This window comes from Leptonotus elevatus, chromosome 18 (genome assembly GCF_054856555.1).
Source record: "Leptonotus elevatus isolate MCC_2025b chromosome 18, RoL_Lele_1.0, whole genome shotgun sequence".
Taxonomy (NCBI): Eukaryota; Metazoa; Chordata; class Actinopteri; order Syngnathiformes; family Syngnathidae; genus Leptonotus; species Leptonotus elevatus.
Window position 1 is genome coordinate 9,260,240 of NC_141256.1, and position 27,862 is coordinate 9,288,101.

Genomic DNA, 27,862 nt, shown 5'->3' on the forward strand with positions numbered 1-27,862 from the left:
TGTGACGTTTGCAAGCTGAGCTGTTAGCAGGGTAGTTTTAGATTATTATTATTTTTATTATAGTTACTTTACATTTCTTTTTCTCTTTTGTATTTCTAAATTCAGTTGGTTTTAAATAGTGGTTTGAGCAAGCTCGTTAGGTTTTTTATTGTAATTGCTTTGTTTTAGTTTTTAGTAGTTTTAGTATTAGGCTATTTTTGACTGGACTCTTGACTTCTCCTTGATGTTGTTTGTTCTTTCTGTTTCTGCACACCTTTGAGTTTTCAATTAACCCAAAAAAAGCCGTTCGGAATGTGTGTCTTCATTAACCAGAACGTGAAAAGTAGGTGTGACATAAATAGTACATCCAATATGGCGTCTGCGTCGACGTGTAATTCAGCACTCAATTTGGATCTGCTGTTCATGTAGTCCTGCAATCCAAACCTAGCTTTGCTACTTCCTGTGGATGTTTTCTCTTTTTATTGAGTGTTTTATTTGTTTCTGATACATGTTAGACCTTTATTCACTTGGATATTTTCTCTAAGGATGCGTGGACTACAGGTGATGTGGTAAGTTTGTTTTGATAATTGTATTACAGTACTCTGAATGTCAGCCTGATATTTTTTTCCTTTGCAGTTTCATTTCCTAAACGCCTCCTAGCGTTCATCAAATCAGATACTAACAAACTTTTGGAGTGAACGGGACAGGTATATATGTACACATTGGTTTCATAAGTTAGAAAGGTGAAGTCATAGCTATTTGTCTTCATCGTGTTGCTTCAACCTTGACCAAATAAGCTACTTGATGTAGAATAATATCACAACAGTAATGAGTCTATTCTAATGACTGGATTTGTCTCATACACCTTATTTATCAGATGAAGAACCTTGCTACACTATAGGGAAACATATAAACTAAACAAATAATATGCATGAAATATACAGTCAAAAATGAGCCATCTTGTGTTAAGGTTCGTGTTGAGTGATTTTATAAAAAGAGGCCAGTCAACACAGAAATGACCCCAAAGGAGAGACAACCCTTTATCTTGCCATTTCATCTGACAAGGATTATTGATTCATGAATCGTTGTCAAGGGTTTGATGTGCCCTTGAACGTACGCTCGCTCGCCTGCATTTGCATCTTTTATCAAGTCCATTTTAGCCACAGCAAAAGACGACTTGACGCTAGGGATGGACTGAATCCATCATATGCTACAATATTTATATTTTTAATGTATTCTTTTAAGGGTTTTGCCTTGAGTAGGATTTCCACATCAGCAGCAAATTATAGCTGGAGGTACTGCAAAAGAAAAAAAGATGACATCAGTAATTGCTACATCCACACAGACTTCACTATGGCTTAAATCTATCAGGCTGCCTTATTCTGCTCAGCACAGAACATTTAGTGTCCCACATCCCACTAAAAAGCTTGGTGGAGCTGCAGGTGGGCAGAATGCGCCACTGTGGGAGTGTTTACACCCATCTTCAATCAAAGTAACTCCTCTCATTCTTTGTGACGCCATCTGCGCGAAACTTTGCACGCACATCAGGCTGGGTAAAGTGATTAAAATAGTATTCGTTTTTGTGAGGGTTTTAAAGAGTTGCTCAGTAGCACCCCCTACATTTTTCTTTTTTATTAAACAGCCCCAGTTGTACTGTACGTTTCACCAAGATCTTCAAAATGTGACAGCCATTTGCTAAAGCTAACAGGAGTTCCCGCCTTTTGAATTTTCTTTCAAATTTGGATTTCATCCGATTGTCTTGAAACTGTTTGGTTCATCTAAAGATGACGTACTGTTTGCCATGGAAAATTTTGATGGTGTAAACATGACATTTTGCATACATATCAGGACTGACAAAGAAATATGTATTTTAGAGTGTTATTGTGCGATTATAGAAAGGAAAAAAAAGCTCACAATCACTATGAATGAGGCACAAGAAGGAGCCATTATGTCGGACTGCCAACATAATCACTTGTTTTGACAAACATGACCAAAAAAATTATTTTTTTATTGTTCTAATTGCAAACTCCGCTTTAAACTACAGATGGTTCTTGGAAGAAGTATGCACTCTACTGATTGCTATTTTATCATGGAGCTGGGGAGTGATCGACTAATGAGGTCCATATGCAGCGTTGACGGTAAGTGAGGCGCTCTCGGTTTCATACTCGGTCTTGGTTGACACCGACGGCATTATTTGGCACACTAATCCAGTGCTCAATGTGGCGGCATCCAAAAATCTAATTTGCAATCCCATTTGCGGGTCCTGATATTACCACTGCACCTGTTGATTGGCAACGCTGCTCTCCTCACACACACACACACACGCACGCACACGCACGCACGTGCTCCTGCTGCCCGCTGTCTCTAAAATGGTTTCTTTGCATAGTTTCCATAGCAACCATCCACTTCTATTCTGTTGTTTCTCCACAGGCGGAGAGCAGCTAATTTATCAAAATGAGGGTCTTTGATGATGAAGGAAGCTAAGTTCCAAGATTTACATAATGATGGGATGCAGCAGCAGATCAGCTGCCTTTTCGTGCTGATTATTACTTTTTGATGAATTTTTGTCCACTTGTGGCCCTCAGCTGTGGCGGGGGCTATTGTGGCCAAAAAGATGCAAGTATTCATCTGTGTACTATAAATATGTTCCGCAAAATAATATTGCTGGCGTCAGGCCAAAACACAATTTGATCAATTTCCTGTTTTTCATAAATGTATACTTGTGAATGTTGTTTTGGCAATTTATTGACAAATCTAAATGGATTGCTCGTTCACAATGAAATGTTAATGATTGAACAAACTTGGGTGTATAATTCTATTTTCAATTTATCGAACGCATTTTATTTCATCGCACACTGTTGCCGTGGTGATGCACAGTTTGCAGCAACAAATTGTGCTGTTTTTGAAAGTCTAAACTCCCCCCTGTTATTCTTATTGTTATGAGTTATTCATAAATTTTGCTTCATTTTTTATTATACCAAACAAAAAAAATTTCCTGCAAGTTTTTTCTTTCCAACTTAACTTACACCAACAATAGAAATAAATATTTGTTTAATAAGAGCAATTGTGAAAATAAAGATTTTTCTTGGGAAAATGCCACTAAGGTTAAAAGGTGTAAACTAAGGGTGTCAGGCGATTAATTTTTTTTAATCGTAATTAATCGCATGACTACAATATTTAACTCACAATTAATCGCAAATATTTGATCTGTTCTTAATGTACAATAAAATATGTTTTTCTGTCTTCATACTATTGTTGAAAAATGTTAGTCTTTCATAATAATTCGTAAAATTGAGTGAAAATTGAAAAGATGTACTGTATTGTAAAAAAAAACAGTGTGATATTGATTTGTGTTGGTTATTTTTCTGCCACATGATGATGGTATAATTGCATTTGCATTTTTAATTGCAAAATAATAATATACACATCACCAGATGCTTTAAGTCAACATTGTGACATGTATCTGATACGTCGTAGGATGCCTTTTTTTTGTGTGTGTAAAAGTACACACAGTTGTGGCAATGTGTCTTGAACGCTGTCGTCGCTGCAGGAGAAAATGGCCCGTATGTCCAAATCATCTCAGGTCATGCGAGACATGCTAGATTTGCTGCCCGGTAATAAATATAACACTTCATACAGTACACGGGTCTCATTTGTCGCTCATCAAGTGCAAGGCGTTTGCATGCTTTGCTTGTTTTGGCCTGCGTGCATAGCGCTCGTCAATAGGTGGAGGATTTAATCACAGCCGGACAGATGTGTGCAGTATTGATTTGTGACTGTTTAGTGAGCGCAGCTCCAGGCCCCTCCGAGAGGGACGTAAAGCCCTCTATCAAAGCAAGTCTCCTCGCGGGATTTATTCCCATCTGCGGGAAAACCACAGAGGACAAGTGTGAGTTTTTCTTTTTGCGCACTGCAAAGGTGAATCTGAAGTGCTTGTTGAAGCAGCAGTCTCGGAGGCGCACGGCACAAAGTTGGTATATAGTTTGAGGGATGGAAAGTTCTCATGATTCGACTGAATACATGATGATCGATGCATGTTTGTGTGTGAGTATACTTAATCATTATAAAAAAGGGGGGCAATGATGTTGCACCGAATGGTATTGGCGGGTGGCCATGCTAATCAAAGCACTGCGGTGTAAAGTTCCGATCGAAACTTTCACCGGTTCCTTTGTCTTTAATGCTCGCTATACTAGTAATAACAATCTGGAAATTGCATATTCTCAGTTGAACTATTTACTGGATGCCAGAAAGGTCGAGTACACAGCTGTGTGGAGCCTTATCTGCTGAATGCGGAAGAAGGTCTAATCTATTCAAAATAGTCTCTACTGTCTTGGTGGCCCACCCACTCGGGGGGCCAACTCAGCCTAAGCCATGGGAAAATGTGTGACATGATGGTGATAAGTGCGCCAGGAAGGTCACAGAAACACAACGTCCTAGCTCAAGTCACCTATCTAATCATTAAGAGGCCTAATATAACAATCGCCCTGTTGAACTGGCCTAATGGTCAGTTCATCCCACCCCGTTTTTGTTTGCAAAAATCCTATATGTGCGTGCAGCCCCCTACAAAAGGCAATGTTGCTTTTATTTACTTTTAAAAGATAAACAAAGGATTTTGAGCAAAAATGAGCTTTTCCCGGTAATCCATAGTGTATTGCTATTTGTACGAATTTTGAGAAAAGCATTTTCTGTTTTGCGAAAATCAAGGGTGATTTTAGGAATGTACCAAACGGACTCTTTCTCCATTGATAATGTTATAAGTAGAAAAGACAAAATATACCATTTGTGATTCATTACAAAATTATTTGGATTCTTGTTTGTAAAATTTCACGTCACACAGCTACCCCAATAGACCAATAAAAAAAGAATCAGCCTATGCCAGCCAAAACAAGCACTTTAAGGATGATGGGTCATGTGTATTCGTTATTTATTCATTCTGCATTAAATATAAAACACCACTCAAATCTCTCCTTTAAATTGGTTTGGATTTTTTTTGTACTGTTACCCAAAACAAATGAAAAACAACCTATGGAACAAAACATTGCTTCTATAGTGAGGTATAGCAAGCCCTCCACTTTTTGATGCTCTCTCTCAGCTGTCCATGTTGGCTTCAAAAGGAGGTCAAAAATCGACACGTACCTTCCTAAATGATCCGGGGCAAAAAGAAGCCGTGTTTGAAGCCGTTTCTAATATTCCTCTTAACGCTAATCTGCGAGGAGTGCGAAGCGCAAAGTGAAGGAAGGGGGAGGGGGGAGGCAGAGAGGATGAGATGGGCGGTACGAGTGCAGCGTAAAAGTGAGTTTGGGGGGGAAAAAAAGAACAAATCAGAGTGAGTGACCAGTGAACTATCTAGGCTAGTATTTAATGTCTTCTCTGATAGACTTTGATTGGCTCATTAACCCCACCTCTCCGGGGTGGCGAAGCCGTCTGTATTCAACTCACGTGCACACACTCGACCACACACACAATCACCCGCACATGCAAACAAATATGCTCATTAACAAACCAATGGAGTGGGCAAGCGTTCACATATAATATATATCTTCATTAGACGCACGGCCGATGGATCATTACGCTAAGTATGCGCTCTGTCAAGCCTGAACGTTGAACAACAACGAGGCCTGCGTGCTGCGGTGCCAACCAAAGTTCACATTTATCTGTAGCATGATTAAGTAGTCAGGAACGCAGATTCATCATAAACAAAATTAATTACGCACTGCGAAAGCCGCTGGGTTCAAAGTAACCCAAATTGGGTGAAATAGCTAGGGCCCAAAATGCCAATTATACACAATACAGTTCTAACTTTCCATCCCGAGCCGTAATTCTTTTAGAATGGTGGACTTTATTTGAGGCTGATATTTACTTTGGGAAATATTCCTCAAATAATACACTCTAAAAACAGTTGGGTCAAAAATAACCCAAGTATTGGTCAAAAATGGACCAATCCTCTACTTGGGTCAATTTGATTGGATTTTTGGTAAAAAAAGAAAAGAAAAGAAAAGCCAAGTAGACATTCTGACCCAACTTTCTGGGTTATTTTCTACAAAACGACCTTCTTTTTTTTTTTACTCAAAGTTGGGTCAAATTGACCCAAGTAGAGTATTGGTCCATTTGGTCACATTAAACCAAGTAGACGATGTGACCCAACTTTCTGGGTTGCTTTATACAAAATAACCCAATTTTTTAACCCAGATCATCTGCTTGGCTCAATGTGACCCAACCTTCTGGGTTGTTTTGCAAAAAGAAAAAAGAAAAGAAAAAAAGATAATTTTGTTTAAAACAACCCAGAAAGTTGGGTCAGATCCTTTACATGGGTTAATTTGACCAAACCTTGGGTAAAAAAATTGGGCTATATTGTACAAAACAACCAAGAAAGTTGGGTTAAATTGACTCATAAAGTGTAAGTTTTGATCCATAGTTGGGTTACTTTTGACCCAATTGTTTTAAGAGTTTACCTGCTCCTAATACAAGGCACCTGTGAAGAAAATGCGCCACAACGGCTACCGTAAAATCGACCAAAGGACATTTTCATAATGATTGTATTCCATTCACCCTGTGGAGTTTCATAGATCAGTTGCCGACTGTAATTTGTTTGCAATTGTCTTGGTCTGTCTAGTTCAGCTGCGTGGCAGGATTTAATTGCCTGCCATGGAAATTCAAAACGATTTCAGTGTTGACTGTTTACGCAGTGCGCTTGGGTCACTGTGTAGGTGTTGGTTGCAAAGCATTTCAAACTGTTGTTGACTGTCAAAACCAATCAAGCGGAAGGTAATTCTACCATCTGTGGACCCTGAATCCTCATACTAGAAACGCTAGCGTGCTCGTCTGGCTTATTTATGCCCAAAAAAAGTTCACTGTTGCACCAGCCACATTTCTAAAACCTAACAAATACAGCTGATCGTCAAAAAGCAACCACTCTTCATAAGCCTTATGCACAACACGACTTGCAAGACTTTAAAATATGTCCTCATTCAAAAGTGAGTAAACTGACTCTTGGGAAAAAATTGAAACGGAATCTTATGCCCAGTCAAGGTCAAAAATGGAAATTGGTTGACATATAAAACATGTTTTTCACTGTGAGAGGTCTTTGCGTTTGACAAATGATTGCTAAACTTTATTGCAGGTGTTAACCTGCTGTTTATATCAATTTGCAGTTTTTTTGCCACTGGTCTTTTTCACCTCAGCTCTTTTGCTACAGCAAAACATACTTTTTATGGCTCATTGCCTCGATGAATTGATGTATCGGCTCCGCATGTCTAAATTCTCTGACTGGGAAACTGCTCCATATACAAATCAAATAGTACGGGCACTTTCGTTGCCATCCCATTGCTTACAATTTAACCTCAAATTCAAATCATATGTCAGCTTGCAAGTAAAAAGTCTCTTCTGTGTGGAGGATGGGGAAATGTCATTGCACACAGAACCGTGCAGTACACAAATATAATGGAAAACTCCACCGGTAGCTTTTATAGTACACTCAACATCAGAACATTCACCAGCCCTTAATTTGTGCTAGCATTAGTAGTCGGAGTCGGATTTGCTTGGTCATGTTGTTTTACACTGTCAGCGATATAGCCAACAGTAGGTTGTAAACGTTGATCTCTGGCTGTGTTTTTACGCTCGGGTCGCTGTTAGATTTATAACCTTTGGCATTTGAGGTGGGGAGAGATCAATTCTACACACCAGGGTGGAAGTGCAAGGTTATAAAAGGTTGGTGATGGAGGGTTAATGTAGAAGCCATTTGGTCATTTGACAATGTGTCCCCTTTGTGATTACTAATGAGGGTGTTGCCACTTTTTCAAGGCTCAGTCTTTTCAAAGAACAGTGTGGAAGGAAATGAATACCTGTTACCAATTTTAAAATGTGCTAAGCAGGGCCAAATGACGAATACAAATGTTTACCGCTGACAAAAACAAAATAATCTCAAGGTCAATTTCATAGTCAGCAAAAACAAAAAGGTCAAAATGGTTACGAAAAAAATATGCACCGCTCTTCTAAATGATTGCAGATTTGGAAACACGTTCCAATGATACCTGTTTCGTGACAATTGACCCAATAGTTCCTGATTTGATTGACAAGGGTTCAATGTTATGGCCACGCCCCTTTTTTGCTGAAAATGGTGACAATTCAATGGACCTTAGCTCCCAAACCCTTTCCCCGATTGATCTAAAATTTTAGATTTAATGTTGTGATAGCACTATCAACAAATACACCAAGACTCATTCACTCCCAGCCATTTTCACTGAAGCAACCCCCTTCGCTCCCGGCGGTTTTACGGGATTTTGACAGTTTTTAAAAGGCACACAGAATATTGTGTTCTATTGGTATAAAAACATAGAACCTACTTAAATAAAAATTAGAGTCTCTTCTTTCTTAAGGAAAAATAGTATATTTCTATCTGTTTCTGATTTGCAACAATTACCTTTAGACCTTAGACCTTAGTCCTATCAGCGTCGGTGGCGCATTGGGCAGCAAGTTTATTCCATTTCAACCTATCCAACCTATTGCAACAATTAGCATTAAAATATAGCTAAGTTTCATCATTATTCACAAATCTGTTTAAAGCACTTGGGAAAAGAGCTTGTTGCAACATGGTCCTGATTGATCTTTTATACTCTGCTGCCACCTGCTGGCCGTTTTTTTTTTTGGTAGTAACTACCATTGCTTTAAGTGACCTCTTCAGGTCAGAGGCTGCATCAAAGCCTTCTTTCTGTATGCTCTAGCATTAAAAAAAAAAAAGTAAAATAAACATACAAACGTATAAATACGTTTTTGGGACCATGGCAAAATCTAAAATAGAACACTTTTATACGTTTTTGGGAGCAAATGAGTTCAAATCAAAATCTGCCAAGTAAAAATGTTTAAACTTTTTTTGTTTTGTTTTTTTTGGGCGGGGGTGGGGGGGGTTGATTTGGCATGGAATACCCCACAGCACTTCTAAAATTGTACCCAGTTTAAACTTCTGCTTACTATCAGTGGTCGTCCGGTCACAGCTGGCAAGAGCCCATTTTCTTCCGCGAGTATATGGTGAGATTTCATATGCGGTCATGCCTGCTAATTAGTCAAACGAGACATATCTTTGGGTTGTCAGTGATGTCAAGGGAATGTAAGAATTTAATCACATCCTGACAGATGTGTGCAGTATTGATTTGTGGCTGTTTTGCCAGCACAGCTTCGGGCCCTTCGAGAGGGACGTAAAGCCCTCTATCAAAGCGGCCTCCTCGCAGGATTTACTCAAGTTGAGTTTTCTTTATTCGTGCAGAACAAAGGTGAAAATGTAATGCTTGTTGAATTAGAAGTCTTAGGGGGTTGATCATTGGATGTGATAAGTGTGGATAAAAAAGAAACGAGCTACAATTAATAATAGCCACGTGGGACTTATTTTTTATTTTTTTTTAGAAAATCATATTAAAATTCTAATTAAATTATAATGATATGATATTGAGGCATTGTTTTCTGCACAAGCATCCATTTTGTTCACAAGAGACTACTCGTCAGGCATAGAAACAGTTTTACACCAAGATCCTGCAAAATCGGCATTTATGTGCCTCTGCCTTTTATAAACTGAACTATGACAAATAGTTAATGTTAAGTGAGCTCCCTCTAGTGGTATGCAAAAGAATCACTATCCAAACGCAGTTTGGTTGTATTTAACGTACAAGTTCAATCAATTTGCATTTAAATGAGGAAACGGCGCAACATTGTTAAGTTTGATAAATATTTGATGTTCCAATTTTGTGTCTAGTCTTATATTTGCCCAAAAATAATTCTGCTGGTTCATTTTAATGCTCGTCACCATGTTGGGGCGGATGTGATGTCACAGAAATATTGCGGTGTTGACTCGATCTCACCACCGGGCCGGTGTTGCTTATCCAGAATAACAATGCGGCACAATGCCGATATTAACCAGCTGGTGCTAGTATCGAGACATTTTATGAATTGTTTTTTAAAAGCAAAATGTACGGTAAATTTCTCAACCGCGAAATAATTGATAGCCTGTTGTCGAGGGCGAGTCATTTTCCACACTTGCATAACATTTGCATTCGAGTTTGTCAATCAGCGACGATGAATTCAAATGCCACCAGCAAGCTCTAGTTACTCTTCATTTACTCTTATGCTTATGTGCTCTCTTGGGATTTGTAACACAACAAAGGGAGCTTTCGATTTCATGTCTGTCACCGATTTCTATTTAATGAACATCATTGATTTTTTTTTTCTTCTCCCTTCATCAAGTCTTTATTAATCGTAGTGAAACTGACTGTGTGCGCGTTCACAATGGCGGCTCATAAACAGAGGAAGCAGTCACACACCCCTTGCTCGATTTAGTATTTTTAGCACTATATTGCCCAGGGATTTCATAAATAGGCATGTCCGGCAGTGTGCGCATGCATTCATAAGCACCCACAAGGCGTGTTTGGCTGCATACATAACTGCTTTACAGTGTTTCCTATGCAGCTCCAGCGGAGTGAAAGGCACAAGCGGAATTTATATGAACTACCGTGCCACATTCCGCACATGCTTCAGCACCTGGAGGATGGAGCCCCATTATCAGCGCAAGGACTCCCAGTCAATAATCATCTGCCAATATGAAAGACATCACATTAGCACTGGGCTTGATTGGCCGCGCTTTATGAAGAAGAGGAAATAAAGCAGGCTGGGATGAAGTCGGGGAGCGTCGTAGAATATTTGCAGTGCTTCTGCGTGGCATAGACATGGCACCGGTTTGCTGAAAGGGATTTGAATAGAGAGGAGAAAGATTTACAATACAGCACAGGGTAGACTTACTTTAAGTGTGCGGGGGAATAAGAGGAAGGAGCCAAGGACACGGGAAATGTGGCTGCCAATTATGCCGTAGCGTGATAGACAGGAGCTTGTGGTCGGATTCTCTCCACATTGTAATGAGAAATCATTGAGGAGTTTTGCATCCAGTTGGTGGCCTTGAAATGTTAAAATTACATGAAATATTTGTGTGGGGGAAAAAAAAATGCGAGGTTGTAAATATAAAACAAGGTAACTGAGCATGTCTACTTATGTACAGTGTAGTAGTTTAGTTCCACAAACCCTAATTCCAGTGGAGTTGGGACATTGTGTATGAAAGTAAATAAAACAATGATTTGCAAATCCTTCCTCTATCTGGCCCTCAAATGATACAGCTTTGACACCCCTGACCTATATTCATTTGAATACACTACAAAGACACGATATTTAATGCTCAAACTTGGTAAATATGAAGTCATTTTGAATTAAATGCCTATATTTTTTGTTTTATTCCTTCATACTGTGTCGCGCAAATAAAAGAAAGTGATCCGACAAATATGTGCAATTTGAAGTGGCATGAATAATATTGGAACATAAGGTGTTCCACAGGGTTCAATCGTGGGGCCTCTGCTCTTTTTATTATATGCTGCCCCCTGGCTTCGAACTTATGAAAATAGTGGTGGTTGTTATAAAGTGCTCTATAAATATAGCTTGAGTTGAGTGATGGGATTCAAAGTTGAGCAATTCTAGTCCAGTGCAACTCGCTAAACCAAAGGAACACTTCCTTCCGCCGCATGGAGATGGAAACACAAGAACACAATACTTTCTGAATTCAAGATGATGAGAGCCAGATTTGATGAAAAGGCTGCTGGTGAGTTTCGGTACCTCCCAACAAGGTTAAGATTGGTTTAGGATGTTTGAGAAACCACTGCTACGGACAACAGCCTGTGTTACTGCTCGGAGAGATCTATGGCAAGTTTCCAATGGTTAATCAATAGACCCTTTTACGCGGCGATTCTGAAATATTGCCACAAGGGAGCTGTAACAGGAGACCTGGCATTTATGCGTCTTTGCTTTATACATGGAACCCAGTGACACTCGGTCTGGCTGAAACTGTGCGCGCTTTTATTCAGTGACAGGGCATCCTGCCATCAGATCATTTCAACTCGATGTGTGAGGTCATTGCCAGAGTCTAGTGTAACGTATGAAATACTTCTTAGGACAGCGATGATTGCTTTTCAACACAATAGGGCAGGAGAAGTGAGGGCAGACTTTTTGTTTGTCTTTACACACATACAGTACAGGGAGTCCTCGAGTTCCGTCGTACGCCACCTACGTCGTTTCGACTTCACGACACCCGTGACTCGTCCGTAGCACCGTCCTTTTCGTTAATTTCCCACAGCAATCGCTCCATTTTAAAGGTATTTCAAGTTGTGCTGTTGTTACCTCCAGCGACGGCTTCTGAGTTAGCTCTCTACAATAAAAGACGATTCGATATGGATGTGGAATTAATTGTTTCGTTTCGATTCAATTCGATTCTTTCTAAGTTACATCTCTACAATAAAAGACGATTCGATACGTATGTGGAGTGATTCGATTTGATTCAATTTGTTTTGATTCGATTTCTTCTAACTTATATCGTTACAATAAAAGACGATTCAATACGTATGTGTAATGATTCGATTCATTTCGATTCGATTCCTTCTGTTCTATCTTTATAGTAAAAGACAATTCGATACGTATGAGGAATGATTCGATTCGATTTGATTCCTTTTAAGTTATATCGCTACAATAAAGATTTGATACGTATGTGTAATGAGTCGATTTGTTTCAATTCGATTCCTTCTGAGTTATATTTACAATAAAAGATGATTTGATACGTATGTGGAATGATTCAATTCATTTTGATTTGATGCACTTAAATAAAAAAAACAACTCGATTTTGCGGTTCATCAGTTTTTTGATAGACCCCTACTGACCAATCTTTACTTCAAATGGCCATCCCTGGTTTGTTTACATCTTTGTTGTTTATCAACAACTGATAATGATTCATTTTCCAAACAATTTGCAATATCTCTTTAATGCCCATTCCTCGTTTGTGTTGATTTCAGTTCTGATCCTTTGTCCTCCTTGACCCTCTGTTGAACTGTCCCTCCATTATCTTCGTCTGAGAACCCTCCCCTCATGCACCACAGGATATGGTTCCCCCGTCATCACCTCCCCTCCCCTCCCAACACCTCTTCTGGCCAGAAAATGTAGCTCTCGGATCCTTGATGGCCTTCTGCACTGCGACACTTAGTTCCCGTCCATTGCCTGCTGCCCGCCCGCTAATCGGGATTGGTGGAAAAGAAAGCATCGCCGCGAGACGTCGTGTCCCCTGAAGCCCACAGAACCAGGCCAAGGTCACTAACAATCGTTCTTGCGCAATGGCTGCCTGCTGCGACCAGTGAGGCATTTGCTACTTTTAAAGGACAGAAAGATGAGAAGTCCCCCAACTTGAGAAGTCGAACATAAAAGACAAAGCAGCAGCTAATTTTATTACCAGAATCAAATCGGAAGACAAAAAGCGGAACATTATCTCATTTATCTGAAGATCATATTCCAGTTTTCCCCTTTTGTAATGGAATATTCTGGCTTGTCACTGAGTTGGAGTATGAGCTCATACAACCTATTTTCTGCTCTCTCCTTGATCAGCACTCGTTAATAATTAACTCTCGCCACATTCGTTTTTTTGGACGAGAGAGCAATTTAAACTTGTGAGGAGTTAATTGCGCACACAAAAGGTGAAGAGTTACCTGTCACTTCTGCTGCTTTGGTGTCACTTGGAACCTTCATAATGTATGCCAATAGCAATTTAGTGTCACATGTGATTACTGGCAGAGCCATCTTTGTCAAAATGACACGGAAGATGTCACTTCTTCACGCTGTTAGTAAGTGATGTGTGTAATGGCATATACTTTGGAGATGGATATTAACTCCTTTGCTCCCCAAAACATGTATATATATATATATATATATATATATATATATATATATGTTCTATTTGAAATGTTTTAAGTGTCCCAAAGACATATTTATACGTTTTTTTACATTTATTTTTATTTTTATGCTAGAGCATACAGAAGGCTTTGATGCAGCCTCTCAACTGCAGAGAACGGTTGAAGCAATGGTAGTTATTACAAAAAAAACGGCCAGCAGGTGGCAGCTAAGTATAAGAGATCAACCAGGGCCATGTTGCAAACAAGCTCATTTACCCACATTTCCAAACAGACTTGTGAATAATGATGAAACTTAGCTATGTTCTAATGCTAATTGCTGCAAAACAGAAACAGATAGAAATATACTTTTCTTTCCTGATGAAAGAAGAGACTCTAATCTTTCCTTTTGGTAGGTTCCATGATTTTATAGCAATTCTGTACGCCTTGCAAAATCAGTCAAAATTGTTGCTTCAGTGAAAATGGCTGGGATTGAATGAGTTCAAGTGATAAAGTGAAGATAATCAAACATGGTTGGTCTATAGCAGCACGTCTGCAAATTCTTTAAAGTTTTATCCAACAATGGAGGTCTTCATCATCTTTAACAATTACAACCCTTTAATTTATGGTTCAAATGTCTTAAAGACAAGAAGAACAATTTGATGAATTAGTAATTATTTTGCTCTTTATCCGAACTGACGTCATAACCAAAGTAATCATCATTATTGGTGTCTGAGAAGTAGGAGGGGAATGTTTTGAGTAGGGCCCGACCGATTAATCGGCCACCGATTATAATCGGCCGATTACTGCCCCTCAAACATCTGCCAAAACAATCGGCCAATTGGGCCAAATGGCCGATTATTTTATAAACGTTATCGAAGAAACACAAAGTTTCCGACGCTGTGAAAGTACCCTGGATGCACCATTTTGTTTGCGTATTATGATTAGCAACTGCAAGTGTGTAGCGTATGTTATTCAGTTTTTTCTGTTGTCCCCCGAGCGTCCTTTAAGCTGTTTAATGACATCCCAGTTGAAGTTAACTGTAAAACTAAAAACATAACAATAGGAATAACTCCCACTGTAAATACAAAACATGCTTCTCTTTAAAACATCACTAGCCTAGCACTAATGCTAAAAGCGGAGGAAGGATCCCATTCAAATGCTAACCGGAGGTTAGCATCAACTTCGGGAGACTAAGATAACGTGACGCAAAGGCTCAAATTCTTCCCAATGTGTGAAAAATAAGTTATTTTAATAGAATTCAATCGTAACTTTCTTCCGTACTCATTTTAAGTGTGTACACGATGGCACCATACTGCCCTCATGAGGCCAAAATGCACAGCAACAGTCAGTATTTGTTCTTACTGTTTTTTCAGTTGCTATTATTTGCATATATTCTATTCTTATTTCACGTTCTTATTTTTATTTTGTCATTGTCCTTTCAGGTTATACTTAAAGTTGATATTTCAAGGATTCAAAGCATTTATTTTCTCTAAATTCAAGGATGCAAACATCCAAGGATTTTTTTGTTTGTTTTAACACACATTTCCACATGACATGGCACAAAATAAATCCCCAAGGCGTACCCGGTTAGCCCAGTAAGTCCCAAGACTTGTGAAAATAACACAAGATGAAAATATATAAAAGAAAAAGGTTAACGCTTAAAATAAAAATGAGTAATAAAAATGCAAGAGGCTTGAATTTCACGTAACATAATTTGTGCTTAACAAAAACAAAGTGCAGGGATGAATGGTTTTTTTTTTGCCAAAAATCGGCATCGGCCTCCAAAAATGCATATCGGTCGGGCTCAAGTTTTGAGGCAGAAATTTGGTTTCGTCTGAATGGATAAACCTTCGTTTGCAAAGTGGTGCAATTGAGAGCAAAAGCAGTGACGCACACTGTGCAAGAGGCTCTTTTAACTCTCCTCAAAGGGAATTCAAGCTGTAGGATTGCATAATTATACACAAATAGGCTGTAAAACCCGGTAAATGTTGATTCATAACATGTTGGTAATTTGAACTGCGCTGAACTGAAGTGTGGCAAGATTGATTTGCTAAACTGAATGTTGTGGGCAAATTCCTTGAAGGGACAAAAAGTATTTCATCATGACGTTTATTGTTCAACACTTTCATTTCCAAGAGGCTCAGAGGCTCCCGCAAAAAAAAAAAAAAAAACCTGCACGACGGTTAAGGAAAGATATTTTTCATGAAATCCTGCAAAATCCTGTCAATAATTTGAATTTTTAAGGGGGATTTTTTTTTTCAAGGTGGGGGTGGCGGGGGGGGGGGGGGTTCGGCTTGGGGGCAGTTAATATACAGTGATCTTAATAAGAAATTACTGACAATGTTTAGACGTTAACCAGTGTAAAAAAAATAAAAAAAATAATCAATAATGATTTAATTTCGATTTCATACACAACATAACGCAATATGCTTCACATACTCAAATTTAAAAAAGTACATTTAAAAGCAGTTACAAACAAAGTTAAGGAGAGCCTTTCTGGACAAGAATAAAAATGAAAAAATAGCTTACTAAAATGACTGAAAGGAACATACAGTGCAAGAACAAGATAATGGAAAACAATTTTAAAAGTACCTTATGAATAGTTTTTTGAATCTATTTATTCAAGGTTTCAAGGGCTAAAGGTTTTATTATTTTTCTTTCCTCTGTGTTTTTTTTTCTATCCTTGCCCTCTAGTGGTGTTAAGATAATTGGATGTGGTAAATATTGAATAATAATAATAATATAACAATGCATCAGATTTATATTGCGGTGGCGGTAGGCTACTTAAGTAGCCACAGTTGCACTGGAGCAGGCTGACGGAAACATGGCTGCCAGTGTGTGCAAGAAATCGATTCTCATAAAAATTGCGATTCTCATTTAGTACGAATCGATTTTAAATGTCCCCAAATAATTGTATTTAAATTATTTTATACTGTCGTGCCTTTACTTGGAGCGCTGTTCATGTTGTACCCGGTTTGGCCACGGGGGGCAGTGTGGTTCCACGCGGTCTAATACACTGTTAAGTTGTAGCCACATTAGAGAGTAGAAAGAAAAAGTCACGATCAAGTTATTCCAATAAAAGTTTTTTTTTTTTTCCAGCATGGAGCCGTTCTTTTGAGTGATAAAAGCGCCGCCAGTAGCGCGCTAATTAGCATTAGCGAGTCAGACTGGAGTAGATCATTACAATTCCTTGCACATCTATAAATTGAAGCAAAAATCATTGTGAATCAAAAATCTTTCTTAATCAAAAATTGATTCTGAATTGAATCGCAGACCCAAAAATCGGAATCGAATCGAATCGTGAGACATTCAAAGATTCCCACCCCTATTAGTTAATATTGTACAGTTAACTTTTGTGATGCTTGGTGGGACAAACTGGCATCACTACATCATGAAATAGATACAGTCCACATTCCCATTTGCCACTATCGTTTCGTCTCAGTTCGATGCTCCGGGCAATTGCCTGGCTTGCCTTCCCTCTCCGTATGTGGTCTTATTTTGTTCATTTGATCAAACTATATCGGACTTGGGTGTTAAATTTGGCTTCCGCAAAGCAGCAGATGCCCTGTATTGCTTTTGCTGCAGTCGACTGTCCGACTCTCGCCGCTCTATGTCGCCATTATTTTTTCCAATGTTTTTAGAAATCACAGCAGCGTTCACACACTTGTCTTGTTGGCAGGACTTGGGGAATTTTTCTGCTCCACTTGGCAAAGTACAATACTGTGCTGAATTTGTCTCTCGCTTTCTTTTGCTCACTCTCGCACTCTCATGTTGAAGTTTAACACATACACCTGGAATGAAAATGCATTATGGGTAAAAGCACCCTCCGCTGTTTGTACGCTGTGGCCGTGCCTGCGGAGTAGCGTTTACATGCCCCCACCTACATGCTCATCTCGGGCTAACTGGCCTTCATCCACACGCTCATCCTCAAACCTTAACTCGCTAACTGGCTCACTGCCCACTCTTTAGCGATGTTTCCGAGCCCACTTTGCAAGTCCTCTAATCTCCCCCTGGCTGTACACACTGCCTTGTCACAATGATTTCTGATTAGGTGCTTGGGATGCTTGTGTGTTTTACTGCTGGAAAGAGTATCCAGAGATGCACAATTAAGCACTGGATGGGAGCCAAATAACGTTGTCATTTCTCCTTCTCAGATCGGCTGACAATAGTGGAGGCGTGATCACAGAGCTTCACAGACAAGACAATGTAAATAAATGACCGGTTGCTTCTACATTTGAACCATACCATGTGCAGGTTATATTTTAAATGACACTTCATTTATATTGCGCTTTTCCACATAACAAGGCCCCCAAAAGCGCTTTACATTCGACTACTTAAGATTCACTGATTGTCACACCCACCTAAGTGGGACGAAATTCATTCTCCGCATTTGACCCGTCCCCCGAGGGGAGCGGTGAGCAGCAGCAGCGGCCGCGCTCGGGAATCATTTGGTTATCTAACCCCCCCAATTCCAACCCTTAATGTTGAGTGTCAAGCAGGGAGGCAAATGGGTTCCATTTTTAGTCTTTGGTATGACCCGGCCAGGGATTGAACCCACGACCTCCCAGTCTCAGGGAGGACACTCTACCACTATACCACTTAGCTGGTTCATTCATTCACCTACTGATGACGCAGGAACAACTGGGGATTCAGTATCTTGCTCAAGGATACTTTGACATGGTCAAAATGGCATAGGATCAAACCCACAACCTCTGGGTTGGGAGACAGCCACACTAAAACTGAGCCACGCCGCCCCGGGTGACCATATTTTGATTTCCAAAAAAAGAGGACATACGGCCCGGCCTCAAAATACTCAAATGATACTCAAAGTTTACTCAAAAAAATTCCATATATAACTAACTTTTTTTGCCCCAAGATTTAATTTAGTGCTTTCACTATTGAATATTTTTAGAATCGATTATTCAATCGATTAATCGACTCATCAGATTCATTTTAAGTTTACATTAAATTGTATTACAAAAGCACACCCCCACCCCCATTACTGTTTATTAGCCAGTGATTAGTGTTCATTTCGTACTTCATATTTTTTACAGTGATTAAAAAAAGGGGGGAATAGATGTTGTACTATGTTACCGGTTCAGTCATTGTTTTCCAAATTAAAAACAGATGTTTGCAAATGTCTGATTTTGGATTAAACACTGAAGATAATCAGTCTTCTTTCATAGAGGACTACAGAAATTAGTGAATAATTACTGTTGATGTGCTGAAATCAGAGGATTTGGACAATTTTTTATTGAAAAATCGGCTCCAAACGATTACTCAATTATTAAAATAGTTGTTAATCGATTACTTGTCAATTAATCGATTAATTTTGAGAACTCTAATCTAATTCTCAAGCAGACAACTTCCCGCGATGGACCAACTCGGGGAACGAACCCATGTTTGGGAGCGAGAGCGCTACCAGTGAGCTAAAATTTTGGGCTGCCAACACCTTATTTGAATGCTCCAGAATGTGATGTTACTAACATAAAAGGTCAACGGTGGTAAAAGAGGAGAATGAATAAGATGTCGTAGCTTGTGTTATTATATATTATATTCATATTCCATTCCATTTCAGCAGCAAATATGTTTCTCTTACACTAATGTATCGTAATACCCTGTGGCAATATGGTAAAATATGCTATGTTTGTAGCATTTAGCCTACAAGTATGTTCAACCGTACTTGCAAGTATGTTCGAAAATAATTGTGAATATGTTCAAATGTGTTTAAATTATGTTTGAATAATTTAAATACAACTAACTGGTTTGCTAGCTAGCAAGCTACCAGCTATAGAAGGACATACTGTAGCTGTTATGCTTCAAGTTCTCTCACTTGTCAAATGGCACAAACCATCCATTCAGTTAATTATGTCAAAATAATAGTTTTTGGGAACATGCAAACACCACGCGAAAATGTTTTCCATGCAAATTCAAAGCTTTTAAGTAGACATGCTAACCAATATCACAGACAAATTGGACTGTCAAGATCCAAATCAAAAGGTTGGTCAAATCCAGTTTAGCCTGATAGAAAAGAAAAGCTTAGGAAGCTTAACAAAGTAAAGCCAACAACAACAACATGACTTAACAGAACTAACACTTCTGCTCAGTCAACTATCACTATCAGAGTCCGAAACACTAACACTGGGCAAAAGTAACTGGACGCCGACTTGTTTGCTTTCACTGCGCCAAGGATTTAAGCCCCCCAAAAAAATTGTTGAAACAGGCTCATTTGAGGTTAGGTAAGGTGCGCTACACAATATCATTAGCAATGTCCAAAATGTGTACATAGTAGACATATCATACATCACTACCAAGCCATCTATTATTTGCAAACAAACTGAAACTGTTAACGAGCTAATCTGTGCTAACATTACAGCTCTTATCTTTTGGCCTGACATGACAGTGCTTCTATGTTCTGCAATCTGACCGTCATTTTGAAATGGAATATCTTTGCCAGGACTTGCTGCCAAGTCATGGGTGGACAAACTCTATGTGGGAGTAATTTTTATTTTATTTTTAATTAGGTGTACTTTAATTATGGTGACATTACTGCTTCGCTAATTTAAAAAGTTGCAATTTGGAAGACTTTTGCTCACAGGAACATTTTTGGAAATAAGCAGCTAATAAGAGATTTACTTGGTTGTGTAATTTCACACTTAATGGGTGGGTGGGCACTCCAGAGACCCAACTAATTGTATACAAGCAATAAAAAGTGACTTTTTCATAATATACGGTGTCCCCTTTAAGGCATGGCCAACCTCCAAATTTTTTAAGTGAATTGAAGTCCAACTGTTTTTTAGTCCTACACTCTCAAAGCAATGATGACTGTGTAATAATGTGTTCAATAAAATGGCATTTCATCAAAGTCAAATGCATTCATGAAAAGTTGCAATAAAAAAATACATTAATTTAGTCTCACTTGTACACAAAGAACCAACAAGTAGAAATAAGGAAATAAAGGTGCCCGCAGACCGAACATGATAAAAAGAAGAAAATACATCCACATGATAGTTGCTTGAATATGGGTTTGAAAAAAAAAAATGACACCCTGGTGAGTGAAAGTCACTTTTTAGCCATCGAAAACAGTTTGTATGTGGATGAATGGCCAAAAATCTATTAATCTGATTTTTTCTTGTTGGAAAAACCATTATGTGTAGACATTGCTTGAGACTGGTTAAGTGGTAGCATGTGAAAAGCTTTTAGAGCCCCTACAGGGCAGAGTTTCTCTCCTCCATTTTGGCTTTCTCCCCACACAATAGAGTTGAGAGACGACTTGGTAAATCAGGCGGAAGGCAGCAATCTGTTTCTTTTTGTTATCACAAGTAGCTTTAATCCATTACAGCCAGTGTGGGGGGGGGGGGGGGTAGTACCAGAATAATCTTATAAATACCAAATTAGTTGTTTGTAGGATTACTTCTTCACAGAATGAAAACAAATTTGTTGATTGATTGAGGTTGGGAGATGAAGTTGGGATCACATTTGAAACTTGGGAAATCAATAAATTGAATATGCATTTAAACATAATCATGAACCATCCCGCAATCTTATAGATACTGCTCAACTCCAGATTTGTTTGGATTTTGACGTTTATTTTAATTTTTTTTATTTTTCTATTTCAAACTGGTGAAAGTATAAATCATTTTAAAATAGTGCCCTGATTTCTTAAAAATTCTGAATTGTGATGCTTTCCATTTTTGGGCCCCCACTGCATGTTGATTGAAGATTTTCAGCATCGCAATATTAAATATCCGATTATAAGGTCCTCCGTGAAAGTGGACTGATGAAATGAATCCAATCAACAAAATAATCAATAGATTAAATGATTACAAACATAATCGTAAATTGCAGCCTTACTGTATTAAATATATCTAGATATGTAATATATTTTCTCATGTACCTTAAACGAACTGTCACTGGTTCTTGTGAAGAAAAATAATTGCTGCTATGTTTGACATCCCTATGTGGTGTGGTAGGGGAAAAGTTTTTATAATGTTGCACCAATTTGTCCTGTGATTAGCCGGTGACCAGTCCAGGGCGTCCCCGTTTTTTTTTTTCTCCCAAACTCAGCTGGGAAAGCCTCTAACTCACCTGTGACACTTAATGATCGGTATAGAAAGCGGATGGGTGGGTAAATGGGGCCATTTGAAGTGCACGTCCTGCTGCAGAAGCCGAAAGCTGAAAACAAGCAGATAAGAAAAAAAATACTGGCTGCCACACTCACCTTGAAAAGCAAGATTCAAGTACACATTTCTTCATGAGAAGCAAAATTCCGCGGCCTGTCTGCCATGATGTATCGAACCGTCGTCAACACTTTTACCCCACCCACCTGTAACCATGGCAACGTGCGCAGGTAATTGGATGGCAGGATGTCACAGCAAACCCAGCTGTGTTCCTTCAGGATCAAACTCTCTCCAGTAGAGATTGCGCCGCCACTCGTGGCGTGGCACTTTTGCCCCCGCCGAGGAGCCCAGACGGGGGGGGCTGTTGCGGCAGGTGGCAACCTGCACTTTATCAGCAGCTGCCAGCATCCGCGTGGCGTACCACTTCACACGCCAGCAGCTTGATTAGCCATCACTATTTCGTCGAACGCCAGACAAACATAGATATGTGAGAAGTGTATTTCCTCACTACGCACGCACGCACGCACCATTGGATGCATATTAATGTGCTCCACCCACGATCAGTCCGCCAGCTTCATTAATATTCCCTCTGATTTCCATTCAAGCAGGATTCCAAATACTGCCATTAACATTAATGGCAGCGTGGAAATATACCAACAAGCCATGTTGAATTAGTGTTCATGTCCCCCCTGCCGGGGTGGACGCCTTCTTCATCCTCCCTGCTCAGCCTGGCAGGAGGTCTGCTCCAGCCACACAGCCATGACCCCAAAACACTGGCTGCTGTCAAGGAAAATATTCCGCCAATTCAGAAGCAGCTCCTTTTTTAATTGAATTATTGCAGCAATGAGAGGCTGTCTTTGCTCGCTGCCTTCCCTCCGCTAATTGCTCCATTTTCCCTGCATCCTTTTCACTCGCAATTTTCTGCTTGGTGTCTCTTCCCATTTCCTCCATTGCCTCTGTCAACATTTTAACACAAACCGTCTTTAATGTTTTGTTTTCTTTCTTATGAATCAGTCACGCCACTGTTGTCTGGCCGCACATAAATATTCCCCGAATAATCATAACATAGGCGTGTCTAGCCCATTTTTGTTGGTGCTGAAGCACATCTAAAATACATCTAAGCACCCCGCCCAAAAATTTGAGAGATCTTAAAGTGAAAGTCAACCTTAAAGATTTCTTGACAATAATATATTATACAGTATGTGACCCTCACCAGTCTAAATATGACATTCTGATTAATATTACATTTGTGGAATATGAGTTATGAAGCAAAATCCAGCTGTTTTTATCCATCTCAGGGGGCGGCCATTTTGCCACTTGCTGTCAACTGAAGATGGCATCAATGTTGCTCAGTGCTCAGGCAACAACCACTCAGGGCTCACCTGTTTTCTGAAGCTGCGCTGTGATTGGTTGTTACCTGAGACCTGAGCAACATCGATGTCATCCTCAGTGGATAAAAAACGGCTGGATTTTGCTTCATAACTCATATTCCACTAACGCAATATTAACCAGAATAATATATTCAGACTAGAACATATTATTGTCAAAATAAATTGGGGGTTGACTTTTTGACTGTATGTCCTTTTATAACAAGCTAAAAGTGTTAAAATCATTCAGTAATTTGGTATTCCCACCCGTGCTCACTTACTTTAAACAAGGATATGTGGCAACTTTCTTAACTTGTGTACCATTACCACACCTAATTTCTGTTACTGTTTACTTTTTGCATCCAGGTTTTTTAATATTTTTTGGGGAAATGTCCAGTTTTCATAGCGCGACAAATGGTAGGCGGAGTAAACCATGTTACTGCGACTGTTATGCTGCATTCGGGGAAAGTGGGAAGTCGGAAATCCGAGTCAGGAGAAAATCTTTCAATCTGACTCAACCCTGTTGAGACCGTGAATGGCAAATTCTAAACATATTTATTATAACATTCATTTAGGCATTCGAAAAAAGTCCCTTTACGTAACCCAACGTGATTTCGACTAACTGTGTTAACCAGAACAACAAACAATTTATCGGAATCAGCCATTTATGGAGTTAAAGTCATGTCAAAACCCCACAAACAATATATTAAGAATATAAGAATATAATATTAGTGCCAAAAGTCACGTTGCTGTTATCCGTAATTGTAGAATTTGATTTTTTCGTATTTGAAAGGATTTTTTTTGCACTTGAAAGATATTTTTTCCTACTTGAAAGATTTTAGTTTGTACTTGGAAGATATTTTTTTGTACTCCAAATATTTTTGTTGAATACTTGAAGGAATGTTTCTTTGTATGTGTTAAACATGCCGTATTTGTTTCTGAAGCAGGATGTTTTTATTTGATAGTTACAGTTCTTATGTGCAAAACAAAATGCATTAGTTTGTGAATGATGTTTTGTACTGCATTTGCAAAACGCGAATTGCTGGGTGGGAGTAAATCACATTTTGTGTGTTTGTGGGTTTTTGGCATGATTTTAACGCCAGAGCCATCTTTGGTGTTTACATTCTCTTCAAACGAGGTCGGAACAGGGAGATTCCAAGAGGGGATATGTCTGACTTCCCACATTCCTCGAATGCAGCATTAGACTGCAAGGAATGTAGGGGGAAAAGAAAGGCGGGTTTTGTGTGTACGTGTTGTTTTTTGTTATATCGTTTTTTAAGTATTTTCCTTTTTCAAAAGATAAAAGTAGGCCAATGTTTTACTTCCTAAGTGTTCAAATAAGATCCTGAGCTGCGGCGGGTATGAGATCGATCCCGGTTCTCCCCATTTAAAAAAAGAAGGAGAAAAAAAAGATCAATAGTTAGGCTCTTCAAAAGAGACTAAGGTTTGAATCAACTTTGAGTATCATTTAAGTATCTTGTGGTGGGGCCAAGTGTCTTTTTTTTTGGAAATTAAAATATGGTCACCCTTGAGTTAGCTGACATTTTATGCTCGTGTGTCTTCTAGTTTGTTTAAAAAGCCAAGTGAGTAGTCGGCCGTTAAAGTCCTCTAACGTGTTGGAGACAAACACGTGGATTAGTTTCTACAAGTAGATTTAGACACTATTCCTTTTGATTTAGGCATTGTTGTTGTTAGGTTTTTAGATAGTAAAAAGGTGCTGATCTTGTTGATTTAATGTAGTTGTTAAAATTCAGCTCTGAGTCCAATATTACCCTGAGGTTTGTAACTTCCACAATAATGTTTGAATACATCTTGATCGATTTCTCAATCAAAGGTCATTCTCTTTTTCAGCTTGATTGTGCCCAATCAGATTAGGTGGTTAGATGACTTTGGTGTGGAACCGGGTTATAATCGTTTTGGAATGTTTATTATAATTAGTTAGTTTTTTTCCATTTTGAAATATTTATTTATTTATTTTTAGTTCAATTTAGTTTTAATTTGGGTTGGTTATATTTTTTCCCGAAAATGCTTTAATTTTAGTCTTTTATTAGTTTACATTTTCTATAAAAAAAAAAAAAGATGTTGTGGGCAAGATAAAAAAAAAAACAGACCACAACTTTTTACCACAACTGATTATAGTTTTTTTTTTTACGTAAAATATAGTTGTTACTTTTGTTTTTTGAAAGATTTTTTTTTTTTCGCTAACAGAAATGTTTTTAAAATTTTAGTTTTTTTGTTGGTTTTCGTTAACTAATATAACCTTTGTGTGAAAAAGCTCTGAACTCAACCCTATCAGAAACATTTGGGATGAACTTTGACAATAATTCTCAATATATTCTTATTTTTTGTTACTTTGCAAGCTACTTTTTTTCCACCATTCGTCAATAATATGGAACCCAATTTGCTTATGATCAATCAATGCAAATGTTTATACTATATCCACTCGTGATCATCTCTCGTCTCCATGCTTGGCTCAAGAGGTGCTCCTCTTGATTGTTTTTTTTTTTCTGACTGATCATCGCACTCATCGGTCACATGGCGTGGAACAAATGCGTGTCCCTGCTATATGATGCTAGCAGATGATTAAAAATGAATCTTGCTGAATGAGTTATAAGGTGCCCGCCGGCGAGATGGTCCATAAATCCCGCGCTAGGTCACACTGCCCAGTGGAGCCTGCTCTTGCTTATTAATAGCAATTTAGCCTCCTTGTGTTTGATGCACTGCGGCTCTGGCTGGCCAGTCGGGCTGCAGGCCGCTCCCCTCTGCACTGGCAGCACTCAGCCGGTTTCACGTCAGCCTTTCAGGGCTGCACTGACACCTGCTGGTCATGGCTGGTTCTGATAGAAGCCATGTACTGGAGTCATCTTCTCACTGGTGCAAAGATTAAGAAAGAAAAGAAATAGTTGCATGTGTAAACGTTCTGCAGCTGCATTCATATGCTGATATGGCCATTAGGGCCAGACTTGATACAAATGTTTCATTATTTAGGTGTGATGGGGGAGAGCTAAGCCTTTAAGAGTGGCTTAAAAACTCCCTTAAGACATTAAGTCATGCCCTACTTTCCCCCCTACTACACTCTTTTCCCCCCCCCCCTCTTTCAAAATCCACCATCGTCTTTACTAAATAACAAGACTGAGAGTGTCCACTGAGCAATGTCCTACTCTAGTTCTAACGTGACACATTTTTTTTTTCATTTTTTAAATATTTTTAATGAGGACTTTTAAGTGTGGAGAATTGTTTCTGTAGAGTTGAACAGCCCAAAGTGTCTTAAGTAAAATGATCTTGCGTGACTTCAACTGCCAGGTTTAAATCTCAGCTCAGCCCTTCTTGTGTCGATTTTGCATGTTTTCTCCGGTTATGCCTTTGCTCCTATTTCCCCCCCCCCCAAAAATATGTCAGATGGAAGAATCTTAAATTGGTCTCTGGTTTAGGTTTTTTTGCCTTTTGGTTTTGCGCTTTTTGTGTGTGATGTCATCACAGCCGAGATTCAAACACAGAAGGCGGTGAGGCAGATGTGCGAACCACTTGCCCAACAGGCTGCTTGAAATATCAATTCCATTTATAATAAATTAATTTTACCTATCGCAAATATTTTAAATTACTTCGACAATACATACGGTCTCTCAGTAAAAATCCGAAAAAGTTGAGTAATTTTACTTTATTTGAGTCTTATTATTATTTTACTGTAGTTCAAATCTCCTTGTACTTTGATGACAGACGGGATTGTTAAAATGAGGGATGTTCGATACCACTTCTTTTCAACCTGATACCTATACGAACACTCAGCTCTTAATCACCAATAAGCAATATCAGTAGTACTTTTGATGCGTACAATCCCCCCCCCCCCTCCAAAAAAAAATCACCAATAATTTTAAATATATTTTTTTTAATTGCATGAAATTAATGGCAATTTAATATTCTTCTAATTTTTTGTTCCAGATCATAAAACTAGCGCAAGAAGGCCCCTGTCACAAGTGCCAATACCTTGAAATAAATCCTGGTATCAACCCGATACCAATACCTGGTATCGATACTCACCCAGCATCACGCAGCATCAGGAGCGACTGAAGGTTCAGTATCTATAAAAGACAACTTCGACATGGTCACAACGGTTTGCGGATTGAACCCCCAACCTCTGGGTTGGGAGACAACCATGCTACCACTGAGCCATGCCACCCCAGTTAACTCATTCACTGCCATTGAAGGCTATAGACAACAACAATTAATTTTAACTAATTATATTAGTTTAACATGTTTTTACTATTGAAGTCATGTGAAAATTCAATTGCCTGACGCGATTTAAAAAAAGAAAAGAAAAGATTCCAAATTAGGGGCATCGTGCTATTAAATTTTTTAATTGTAATTAATCACATGATTTCACTAGTTAACTAGATATAAATTTTAGATCTGTTCTAAATGTACAATTTAAAAAATTCTACGTTTTCATACTCTTGTTAACAAAAGTGGAAAAAAATGTAAAACTAATAGAAATAATTCAAATAATTTTTTTACGTCTATAGCCGTTAATGGCAGTAAATGAGTTCAAATATTTTCTGTGCAGTTAATAACGATATTACGGTAATGCAACAAATAAAAATGTGTATTTTGGAGTCACTTAGCGCCACTGATTCGGGATTAGGTTCGACTTTGAAGGTTCCACAAT

The 27,862-nt window shown here is 38.8% G+C and overlaps 1 long non-coding RNA gene across 5 annotated transcripts; it reads left to right on the top strand.

Annotated features, from left to right (window-relative positions):
- The first annotated feature begins 386 nt into the window (after window positions 1-386).
- Window positions 387-27,645, top strand: LOC147158495 (uncharacterized). Of its 5 annotated transcripts, XR_015090940.1 has the most exons (5): window positions 387-548; window positions 616-686; window positions 2,024-2,117; window positions 17,867-17,918; window positions 27,139-27,645. It is a non-coding gene; the product is annotated as an uncharacterized LOC147158495 (long non-coding RNA). The 5 variants fall into 5 exon arrangements; XR_015090941.1 differs by lacking the exon at window positions 17,867-17,918; XR_015090939.1 differs by lacking the exon at window positions 616-686.
- The last annotated feature ends 217 nt before the right edge of the window (window positions 27,646-27,862 follow it).